Consider the following 11,276-nt stretch of genomic DNA (forward strand, 5'->3'; position numbering starts at 1 on the left):
AAGGAAGGCATAAGCCTGGAGGAGAGAATTCTTAGGAGGACAAGATATCTTTCTTCGATTATTTAGAGAGCTATCTCCTAGAAGAGGGATTAGCCTTCTTTGTTTGGCTCCAAAAGGCAAAATTAAGAACAATGGATGAAATTCAATTCCATAACATTAATTGATTTATAAATTTAAGTAAATCATTATGCTAAGAACTTGGGATAGAAACAGAAATGAAATAGTCCCTCTACTTGAAGAGTTTCAGTTTTCCTAGGGGAAAACAGCATGTACAGATAAGGAAATAGAAAATAATTTCAGGAAATTTTCACTAAAAAATGGGGATGCAGGAGGGAGAAAAAGGGAAGTGCTGTTGGGAAGAGTCTTTATGCCTAGAAGCAGCTAGGTACAATGGATAAAACACTGAGCCTAGAGTCAGATTTGAAACCTGACTTCAAATATAGCCTCAGACACTGTGTGACCCTGATGAAGTGACTTAACTTCTGGCTACTTCAGATTTCTGAACTATAAAATAGGATAATAATAGCTATCTATGTCTCAGTGTTATTCTGAGGATCAAATGAGTTAACATTTGTGAAGTGCTTACCACAATGTCTAGTACATAATAGGCACTTAATCAACATTGGTTTTCTTCCTTCTTTCTATGCGTAGGAGACAGAGGCTGAGCTGACACTTGAACGGAGGCAGAGATTCTAAGAAGCAAAGTGGAGGGATGGGGAACAGCCCGTGAAAATCATGGAGGCAGGAAATGCTAAGTCAAGTTCAAGGAACAGCTTGGGGGCCAATTTGGCTAGAAGTCACAAGGTACAAAATCAGGGTTGAGGGAGGAAATTTTCTAAAAATTAGAGCCGGCAAAAAGTAAAATGGATTGCTTTAGGAAATAATGGGAAAATATTCCTCTTTTTAGTGGAGGTCTTCAAGTAAAAAATGAATGAATCCAGTAAGCAATAGACGGGATCCTTCTACTTAGGAAGTTCTTAACCTCTTTTGTATCATGGATCTTTTGTCAGTTTGGCAAAACTTGTGGACTCCTTCTCAGGATGTTTTTTAATATTTGAAGGAAATACTAAATATCAATTAGAGGCTGGTGAAAATAAAGATGTGATTTTTTTTCCTCTTTAATTTCATGGACTCCACTAAATCTATCCACAGATTATTAAGATATTTATAGACCACAGGTTAAGAACCCCTGTTCTACGTAGATTTGCTAATAAAGTCCTTTCCAACTCTAAGATTCTTTAATTACATGATTTTATCTCTAGCATATTATGTGGAGGCATAGTGATACAATGGAAAAAGTACTGGATTTGGAGTTAGAAGACCTGGATTCAAATCCTGGCCTTGTAACTTATTGCCTCTACAACCTGGGCCTCAGTTTCCTCATCTATTAAAAGAGACAGTTGGATTAGATGACCCTGAAGGTCCCATCCAGTTCAAAATCAATGTTCCAATATGATTAAATCCTCTTTGGAGAATTTATGCAAAAATATGGACAAGAGTGACATGGTGAGAGGGAATGAATCTGTACTGATAAAGGCAATATACACAATGATGAGATCACAAACTCATTGGAATACTGAAGTTGATTTTTTGAAAAATACCCAAAGTAGAAAACACTGGCTCCATTTTATAAGCCCTGAAGTTAGCCACTTGGAATGAACTTAAACAGCTTTTGAGTAGGTCATCTAATTGTATTTTCTCTTTTAAGTAGGCTTAAGCAAAAGCAGATTCCTATTTCTCTTTCCCTATTTCCTTGACATCACAGGACAAGGCTGCTTGTCTGAAGGCCAGACAGTAAATAAGGTGTGTATGTGGACATATGGAACTAGTTTTTCCCTCAATGACAAACACACGAGTGGTTTCCAAACTCCCTCTACCATTTTTTTTGTTGTTGTTGTTGTTAAAGCACCCAGATAGGAGGAACAGAAGATTCAAAGTACCTTTTTTTAGATAATTAATTTTCCCATAGATTCTTTTTTTGTTTGTTTGTTTGTTTGTTTGTTCCTTTCTTTGTTTTGAAACCTAGTCTCCCTATCTTGCTACATCATGGCCACTCACAGGCTAATCCTACCACTGAAAAACACAGCAGCTTTGACTCTGTTTCCAACCTGGGCCAGTTTATCCCCCTCCTTAGGCAGCCTGGTGGCTCTCCCTCCCTCCCTCTCTCTCTCTCTCTCTTTCTCACACACACACACTCACACACACACACACCACACACACTCCTGGGGGTTCACCAAACTGGTGTTGGATTAGTATGGATACTCAATCCACTTTAACCCTACTGAGGCTCAGAACTCCTGAGCTCAGGTGAGGTCCATCAGCTTCTACTTCCTTAGTAGCAGGGTTTACAGACATAACAGCCACCACAATCAGCTTCCCATAGACTTTTCCAGCTTCTTTTCTAGCTCTAGCTTAGGAACTTAAAGGGCTCTCGTGAGTGAAAAGTCACTTTCATTGTATGTGTCAAACTGATAGAAATTTGAGAACTAGATATTGGATCAAGTTTGTACTACTAAGAGCTCATGCTATCCTCATGTCATGCTCATGATAATAAAAATGTACAGGATTTTTTTTTTACCAAAGTAACTACCTTTTCCCTTTTTTGGTTTTGGAAAACCAAGAACAAATTTAAATAATTAAATTAAATTAAATTAATAAAATATAAGGAAATGAGTGGTTTATATTTATATTTGATTATTTTAATATTCACATAATTGTAGCTGTTGATACATCATTCAGCAAGCATTTATTAAACATCAATAAAAGTGAAGCTCTGAGGATATAAAAACAAAATGAAACAACATAGGAAGGAAGGAAGGATATAGGAATTTATTAAGTCCTACTATGTACCAGATACTATGCTAAGCAATTGGGATACAAAGAAAGATTTTTTTAAAAAGTCTTTTTTATAAATGAGCTCACAATCTACCAGGAGAGACAACATATAAACAAGTCGTATGTAAATTAAATTGGAGATCATCTCTGAGGGAAGGCATGAACATTAAGGGGGAATCAGAAAATTTTCTTGTAGAAGGTAGTTATCTTAGTTCAGGCTTGAAGAAAACCAAGGAGGGGATGAGGCAGAAACAAAGAGGAAGAACCAGTGAAAATTCCCAGTCAGGAGAGTGTTTTATATGAGAACAGCACAGAAGCCAATTTCACTGAATTGCAGAGTAATTTTAAGGTGTAAGAAGACTAGAAAATCAGGAGGTGGAGATGTAGGTTACGAAGAGCTTTGAATGCCAAACAAAGGGTTTTACATTTGATCCTAGAGATGATAGGAAACCAGTGGAGTTTATTAAATAGGAGGGTAACACAGTTAGATCTGCTCTTTAAGATTAATCTGAGAGCTGAGTAACAGTATGAGTTCATGACAGCAGGAGAATCCTTGGAGCTCACTTTGTTATAAGCTGCTTTGCTCTATTTACCCTGGAAGGCATATCTTTGGATTTGAAAATATTTTAATTCACAGAAAATAAAATCGGGGTGGGGCTGGATTATCTGTTACCACATTTAAATATGGTTCCTCCATTCCCTTAAATAGAAAGAGTTCTAAAGACATGCAGCAGAGTCAAAGTACCACTATAATGATCTGAACACAGCTAGTCAATCTATGGTGAAAAGCAGTTAAGTTTGTTTCCTCTCCCAGTCCAGAGCTCTGGTCAATGCATAGGGAGGAGTCTTTGCTTCTTGGCTTCTCTGTGGCCTCCCATCCATGGGTGGAGGAGAGCTGGTCACTCATCTCATAGGATTCAGACAGCCATAGGGTAGAGTGGGGGCAAGTGTTCTGCTCCTTTCCTGGTCAGTTTTTTGGTTGTAGAGTAGTGGATGACTTCAGGGATGCTATCAAATGGACCACTCTTCTGACTCAGGAAATATTTCTCTCAGGATTTTGTCAGTTTCATGGGCATGAAGCCCTGGTTGCCCTTTAGTGACTGAAAAGCCATGCTTGCTTGTCTAACTATTTCTTACAAGGTCTATACAACCGGAGGAGTTTTTCAGCATCTGTTCTGCTGATAGCTCCATGATACCATATTTGCTTTTCCAGTAGCACATTTCTTTAAATATCCCACAGAACTCTGGGCTTCCATGTTTGATAAGCTTGACAACTGTCTCTGCAAGGCAAAGAGGAAGACTGCCTTATCTCATTACCATTAAACTGAGCTGCTAAGGCTGGAATCATGACTTTCTTCCACTTCCAAGGTTGATCGTACTTATCTACAAGGCCCGTTGTCATACTGGGGCAACTTGCTTTCTCCTAAACCTTGGTTGATCAAACTTTCAGAATCTGAATCTGCACTGTTGCCTTCTGGTTCATAAGGTGTGTCATATAACGGTCTCACAGAAATGCAATATACTTTTAGTCAAACCAACCCAGAAACAGAGGAATCAGTACTGGAGGATTTATTTGAAAAGGAAGCCCAAGGATACAACAGAATCAGAAAGATGTTACAATATCCTACACATGCCTACATTTATCCTATACATGCCTATGTTCCAAGGGATCTAGAGGCATGGACATCAGCAGCATATACCCCTTTGTGGTCATGCTTAATTCTTTGACTAGTTCCATTTTCTCCCCATAATGTGATAAACTTTCAAACAGTGAAATGCAATGATCTCAGAAGAATCAAAATTGTAAGTAACCCAAAGGGCAGAGGAAAGAGGCATGGTAGACATAAATGATCTATGGCACAGCATCAATAATTACTTGTACACAAGAACCAGTATAAAGATATCCTTGAGGGCATGTACAACAGAAAAGGGAAGTAGATGAGTTAATTGTGAGAGAGATGACAGATGACCAGTATAAATTCTCAATTTGTCCCCCTCCCCCAAGATACTAAAGGAATCAGAGGAAGGCCTCCACCATGTTGGAGGGATCCTAGATAGAGTATTTACAGAGAATTAGAATTAATGAGAATTAGGTTGAAAAGGCATGAGGGGATTGCATTTTGGAAAAATGGCAGAGTAGATCAGAAATTTCCAGGCTCTCCAGATTTCCTCCACAAACAGACAGAAAATCACCACGAAATGAATGTAGAGCAGCAAAATAAAAGGGTAAAGCAGTTATCCTCCTAAGACAACTTGAGAGAACCTCCAGGGGCTGAGGTTTGGCCTGAGTAAAGTGTAGACACACCTCCAGGTCACTCCACTGAATCAACAAACAGCAGGCCAGGGAGCAGCTCTGTCAGAAAACAGAGGAGGCCTCAAGAAATTTCACCTCAACTTGCACCTCACTCACAGCCTCAAGAAATTTTGCCTCAAGAATTTTTATTTCACAGCCTCAGGACCTTTCACCTGACAAACTTTTACCTCACAAACTTTTATCTAAGGAACAGCAGAGGGCTGAGTGAGGGAAGATTAAAGGACCCCTGCTGTTTCTGGAAGCCAGGCCTAGCAGTGCTGACCAAACATGATCCCCAGCTGTGTCTGTGGGCAAGGAGGAGCAAGCATGGCTCAGTGGGTGCAGTACCACAGGGAGCAAGAACATTTTAGGGATAGCATGGCTAGAGGACCTAGCTGTGGCTTAGGAGAGAAGGGGAGTCCTTGAGGTTGAGGCCCTGGACAGAATTCAGAAAACAACAGTAAGGAGGACCTGAGACCTAGGGCAACATTACCCACAAATTGGGATTAAAACTTGATAATAATAAACTGCTAAAAATAAAATAAAACAAATTAAAAATAAAAATTAGTAAGGAAAGGAAAACTAATTCAACTGTAAATAGCTATGAAGATCTGGGTTCACATTCAGAGAAAGACAGTGAGGTAAAAAAAGCTACTCTTACCCCAAAGAGTAATGTCAAATGGTCACAAGCCCAAACAGAGCTCTTGGAAGAACTTAAAAGGAAATTTGAAAATCAAGTAAGAGAGACTGAGGAAAAATTAGGGAGAAAAAAAGGCAATTCAAGAAAATTATGAAAAGAAAGTTAACCAGTTGGGAAAAAAAGTATACAATCTTGAGAAAGAAAATAACCTCTTGAAAACTAGAATTGAGCAAGTGGAATCAAATGATGTTATAAGACAACAAGAAGTAACAAAACTAGAAAAAAAATAGAAGAGAATCTGAAACATCTCATTGGAAAAAAACAACTGATTTGAAAAACAAATTGAAGAGAGACAATGTAAGAATTGTCAGGTTACCAAATCTGGATACAATATTATAGGAAATTATTGGGGGAAATTGCCCTGAAGTTCTAGAACAAGATGGTAAAGTAGAAATAGATTCATCATCTGAAAGAGATTCCAAGAGGAAAACTTACAGGAATGTCATAGACTAGTTTCAAAACTCCCAGGTTAAGAAGAAAATATTGCAAGCCACAAGAAAAAAACAATTTAAATACTGCAGAAATACACTCAGGATTTCACAAGAACCAGCAGCTTCTACAGTAAAAGACCATAGGTCTTGGAACATATTTTGAAGAGCAAAAGAGCTGGGGTTGCATCCAAGAATAACTTACCCAGTAAAGTTAAGTATAATGCTAAATCGAAAAAAAATTGGATATTTGATGAACTGAAAGACTTTCAGGTATTTATAACAAAAAGACCAGAACTCAATGGAAAATTTGATACAAAAGATCCAGAAGAGATACAAGGAAAGCATTAAAGACTAATTATAAGGCACTAGTTAAGATCAAAATGTTTACTTATTATATATGAAAATGTTATCAGTATTCTTAAAACTGTCAGCATTACTAAGGTATTTTGAAAGAAAGGTTGTGGCTGAACTGAGTATGATGGGATGATTCTAAAAAACAAAATTGGGTAGGAAAAGGTAAAAAGGAGAAATTAACTCATAAAAATGGTGTGTGAAAGGAAGAGCTAATACAGAGGAAGCACATGGGGGTGAAGGGCAGCAATGCTGGAACATTACTCTCATCTGGGTTTTTGAAGAGGAAACAATGAGGGGAGAAAATTGGGTGACAGGGGAGGGGAGGGACTTTTACAAGGGTACATAGATTAAGATTAGGAGGTGGAGGTGAAGATACGAGACTCTGAGAGGGCTGGGTACAATAAGGAATGGGAGGGTAAGGGGAGAAGATAAGATAGCAGGAACAGGGTAAAAAGAGAGGCTGAGAAAGAAAATAGTGAGTAAAAATAAGAAAGGGAAATTCACAAATAATGCTTACAACTTTGAATGTGAATGGGATAACTCACTCATAAAATAGAGAATGGATTAAAAATCAGAATCTAATAATATGTTGTTTACAAGAAACACATATAAGAATGAGAGATACATACAGAGTTAAATCGGAGAGTTGTAGTAGAATTTATCATGCTTCAGATAATGCAAAAAAAAGGGGCAAAGGTAGAAATTATGACTTCAGACAAAGTTATGGCTAAAATAGATTTAATTAAAAGAGATAAGCAGGGAAACTACGTCTTGATAAAAGATGCCATAGACAATGAAGTAATATTAATGCTGAACCTATATGCACCAAATACTATATAGCATCTAAGTTTTTAAATGGAAAGTTAAATGAATTACAGGTGGAGATAGGTAGTGGTACTATGATAGTAAGGGACTTTAATCTTCTCTTCTCAGAACTAGATAAATCTAACCAAAAAAATAAATAAGAAAGAAGTCAAGGAAGTGAATAGATTTTTGGATAAGCTAGATATAATAGATATCTGGAGAGAATTGAATGGAAATAGAAAGGAATACACCTTTTTCTCAGCTGTTCATGGTACCTTCACAAAGATTAATCATATATTAGTACATAAAACTTTTATAGTTAAAAGCAGAAAAGCACAAATATTAAAAATGTCCTTTACAGATTACAATGCAATAAAAATATTTAATAAGGGACCACAGAAACATAAATTAAAAACTAATTAGAGATTAAATAACTTAATCTTAAAGAATGAGTGGGTTAAAGAACAAAACATAGAAACAATCTATAATTTCATTAATGAGAATGGCAATAATGAGAACATATCAAAACCTATGTGATACAGCAAAAGCAGTGATCAGAGGAAAATTTATATCTCTAAATGCTTACATCAATAAAATAGAGAAAGAGCAGATCAATAAATTGGATATGCGATTAAAAATAGAAAAAGAACAAACTAAAAATCCCCAATTAAACACTAAATTAGAAATCCTAAAAATTATAGGTGAGATTAATAAATTTGAGTATAAAAAAGCCATTGAGTTAATAAATAAAACTAAGCTTTGGTTTTATGAAAAAACAATAAAATAGATAAACCATTGGTTAATATGATTTGAAAAAGAGAGAGAAGAAAGCCAAATCACTAGTATCAAAAATGAAAAGGATGAATATACCACTAATGAATATGAAATTAAAGCAATTACACAGAGTTATTTTACACAATTATATGTCAATACATTTAACAATTTAAATGAAATGGAAGAATATTTACAAAAATACAAATTGCCTGGGTATCAGAAGAGGAAATAGAATACCTAATTTTTTTTTTAGATTTTAGAAAAAGAAATATTAGAAAAGAAAATTTAAAAAAAGAAATTGAATAGGCCATAAATGAGTGTCCTAAGAAAAAAGCACAAGGACCAGATAGATTTACAAGTGAATTCTATCAAACATTTAAAGATCAACTAACTCCAATATTAAATAAATTATTTGGAATAATAGGCAAGGGTCCTACCAAAGTCCTTTTATGAAACAAATATGAGACTGATACCTAAACCAGAAAGAGTAAAAACAGAAAAAGAAAATTATAGGCCAATTTCATTAATGAATATTGATGTAAAAATCCTAAATAAAATATTAACTAAAAGATTACAATATATTACAAAGATTGTATATTAAGATCAAGTGGAATTTATACCAGGAATGCAGGGATGGTTTAACATAAGGAAAACTGTTAACATAATTGATTATATCAATAAAAATTTTAATCATATGATTATATTAATAGATGCAAAAAAGCTTTTGATAAAGTAAAACACTCATTTCTATTAAAAAAAACTTGAAAGCATCACTATAAATGAATTTTTCCTTAAATTGATAAAAAGCATTTATATAAAGCCATCAGCAAGCATTATTTGTAATGGGGCTAACCTAGAAACCTTCCTAGTAAGATCAGTTGTGAAACAAGGATACCCTATGTCACCAATATTATTCAACATTGTATTGAAATCCTAGCAATAGCAATAAGAGAAGAAAAAGAAATAGAAGGAATCAGAAGAGGGAATGAGGTAATAAAACTATCACTTTTTGCAAACAATGTGATGATATACTTGGAAACTCCCAAAGACTCAACTAAAAAGTTAGATGAGATAATTAATAATTTTAGCCAAGTAGCAGGATATAAAGTAAATCCATATAAATCATCAGCATTCCTACATATATCACAAACAAAACCCTACAAAAAGCAATAGTAAGAGATACCCCATTTAAAATAACTCTAAAGAGTATAAGATACCTGGGAGTACTCCTGACAAAACAAACCCAGAAACTATATGAACCAAATTATAAGAAACTTTTTATACAAATATAATCAGGTTTAAATAATTGGAGAAATACTAATTGTTCATGGGTAGGCAGAGCCAATATAATAAAAATGACAATTTTACCCAAGCTAATTTATATATTCAACATCATCTGAATTAAAGTACCAAAAAAATCATTCTACTGAATTAGAAAAAAATAACTAAGTTCATTTAGAAGAACAAAAAATCAAGAATATCAAAGGAAATAATGAAAACAATGTAAAGGAGAGAGGTTTAGGAGATCTTAAACTATATTATACGGCAGTAATTATGTAAAGTATCAGATACTAACTAAGAAATTGAAAGGCAGATCAATGGAACAGAGTAGACATACAATTTACTGCAGCAAATAAATATAATAGCCTTGTATTTGACAAGTGCAAAAACTTAAGATGTTGGGATAAGAATTTATTATTTGGCAAAAATTATTCGGAAAACTTGAAAGCAGTTTGGCAGAAACTGGGCATAGACCAATATCTTATACCATTTACCAAGGTAAGGCCAAAAAGGATATACGACCTAGATATAAAGAGAGAAATTATAAGGAAATTAGAAGAATGTGGAACATGTTACTTATCAGACTTATGAATAGATGAATTTATGAATAAACAAGAGATAGAAAGCAAAGTTAGGTGTAAAATGTATTATTTCAATTACATTAAATTAAAAAGATTTTGTACAAATAAAACAAATGTAGCCAAGATCAAAAGGAAAGTAGAAAATTGGCTGGGGGGAATATATGGACTTTCTCAGATAAAGGTCTCACATGAAAAATGTGTGAAGGACTTTCTCAAATCTATAAGAATATAATTCATTCCCCAATTGGTAAATGGCCAAAGAATATAAACAGGCAGCCTTCCAATGAAAAAAAATCAAAATAATTTATAGTCAAATGAAAAATGTTCTAAATCATTATTAATTAGAGAAATGCAAATTAAAACAAGCTTGAGATATCCTTTTATAACTACCAGATTGGATAAAATGACTGAAGGGGAAAACGACAAATGTTGGAGGGGATATGGAAAAATTGGAATTCATTGTTGATGGAATTGTGAACTGATCCAACCACTTTGCAGAGCAATTTGGAATTATGCCCAAAGAATTATTAAACTACATATACCCTTATATAAAATATAATATATAATATATATGTATATAATATAATAAAATATATAAAATGACTCTCAGTCCTTTCTGCTCTGGCAATGATGGTGATACAATGATGAAAGGCAGGGTAAGATAGAAGTTACTAAATATAGCACCAATATGGGGCATCCTTAGCATGGAACCCCTGGTTACTGTCTGGTCTGGCTCATTCACCTTAACCTGCCTTCACATCAGCAAGTTCCCAGAAAAAGAACCATCACTACTTAGCTACAGTCAAACTCTCTCAAGGTCCCAGGGGTGAGGTGTAAGAGGATATATTCTCCCTGCTTACGACTATAGCTTTAAAGCCTCCATCAGTATACTTCCATTTACACAAACCCAGCCATTCACAGTGATAACACATTAGATCTTAAACATAACTACTTGTTTAACAATAAAAAGAAAGCAACAATAATAACCTCACAGGTACTCATATGAGGCAAATATAGGATTAAAAAATATCTCACCATCTATGTACTAACCTAAGGCACATTCTTCCCTCTAACACAGTCAGTATCTAAGGGGAAGAGTGGGCACACACTCATAGAAATATTGCTAGAATGTTCATTTGTGAGCAAAACCCAAGTTCTTGGAGCAACTCACAACTTTGGAACTTTGTGTCCTCTTTCTTCATGGGAATTATTTATTAAAATAA

Source organism: Vombatus ursinus, unplaced genomic scaffold, assembly GCF_900497805.2.
Source record: "Vombatus ursinus unplaced genomic scaffold, bare-nosed wombat genome assembly UNPS02014807.1, whole genome shotgun sequence".
NCBI lineage: Eukaryota > Metazoa > Chordata > Mammalia > Diprotodontia > Vombatidae > Vombatus > Vombatus ursinus.